Source organism: Lolium rigidum, unplaced genomic scaffold (assembly GCF_022539505.1).
Source record: "Lolium rigidum isolate FL_2022 unplaced genomic scaffold, APGP_CSIRO_Lrig_0.1 contig_8750_1, whole genome shotgun sequence".
In the NCBI taxonomy this organism is placed as follows: domain Eukaryota; kingdom Viridiplantae; phylum Streptophyta; class Magnoliopsida; order Poales; family Poaceae; genus Lolium; species Lolium rigidum.
The window spans coordinates 76,222-77,929 of NW_025901523.1; positions in this window are offsets into that span (position 1 = coordinate 76,222).

The window sequence follows — 1,708 nt, forward strand, 5'->3', positions numbered from 1 at the left end:
AAGTAGTATCTCCGTAATATGAAGATGGGTCGTATTCCGGGTATGTGCTAGAAGAAGCACCCGGATATGTGCCGGTGTGGTCGTAGGAGGTCCCGACGTCCTCGGAGTCATGTTGCTGAGTGGAACTCTTGTATCTTCATATGTTCTTCCACCTCCTCCTTAGTGCGCGACCATGGTTGCCTGTCAATATCAAACAAGCCTGGTTGAGGAAGAGGGATTTCTTTCTCATCCCCGTCAGCAAACAACATTCTATAGGCCATATTATCCAAAGTAGACTCAGTGGTAACAAAATGATGACTCTTCATGGCAGCAATATCAAGTCCCCTAGGGGCCAATGGCACATCATTAGGATCAATAGGAAGATCTAGATATGTTAAAACACGCAGTGCAATAGTTCCTCCAAAAATAGGTCCCCTGGTAGACAGGCGACGAGCAATAAGAGCACCAAGGTGATAGGATGTTTGACCAGTAAGTGCAATGTTCAAGAAAGCAAGATGGTAGCTAGAAATATTACTAGTGTTCTCCCTACCAAGAATGCTAGTAGCAATGTAGTATGCAAAATATTTAATGGCGGGGAGTTGAATGTTCCTTATCTTGCCCCGCTGAATGGTGCGACAATCGTCATTGGTGACCCCTCGGTAGAGCTCCAACAAGTCCCGAGGGTTTTCATCAATCCTACTTGCTGTACCTGCAGGGTCAATATCCAAAGCAAGACAAAAATCCTTCAATTGCATAGTAACAGAATTACCATAAATCCTGAATGCAACCGTTGGCTCATATTGTTTATTGTCAAGCTGGAAACTCTCGACGAAAATTTTTGTGAGCATATAATACTGCTCCCTTTCATCTCCCATATAGGTAGTTAACCCTGCCCTGTTGACAAGGGTCAAGAAATCCTCCAGTATCCCTGCATTCCTTAGAAAATCATAGCATGGAAAAGTAGAAGCATTAGGAGGACCGTTGTCCTCTTCGGGCGCGAAGCTAGGCGCGAGGATGTCTTCATTGTATGATTGCCTAATCCGGGTGGCGGCCCTAGAAGGCCTCCCGGTGCTGGTTGTCCCCTTCTTGAACAACTCTCCAAATTTGAACTTCTTCATTTTCTGAAATTTTCAACAAACAATATAAAACTTGATTTGGTGACATATAATTGAGGGAAACTACTATAGGAACTTGCTAGAGTACTAATCATGCATCAAAACAAGTTTCCACCACTTAGAACAAGCATGCAAGCTCACTAAACATGTTACCTACAGCAGCAAAATATTCAAGATATACTCAACCAAACGAAATTCTACTTGGATGGGTGGAGGAGTCACATACCGAAGAGCAAATGTGCCAAATTTCAGACAGAAATCTGGGCTGAGCAAAGAGATCGAGAAATGCTGGAGCTCCGGAGCAAAAACGCGAGAGAGATGAACTTGGTACGAGTTTTTCGGGAGAGAGAAGGTGCTGGGAGGAAGAAATGGCAAAGTGGGGCAAGGAGGGGCCCACACCACATGGTGGCGCGGCCACCTCCTTGGCCGCGCCGGCCTGTGGTTTGGCGCCCTCTGGTGCCACACAGGTCATCCTCTGGTGCTCCCAGGTGCCTCGTCGAAAAATAGGACCAACGGTATAATTTTCGCGAATTTTTGAAAACTTTGAAAAATGCACATTTTCTGGGTATTAAGTTTATTATTACTGGCCAGGAAAATTTTTGAAATCTCAAATC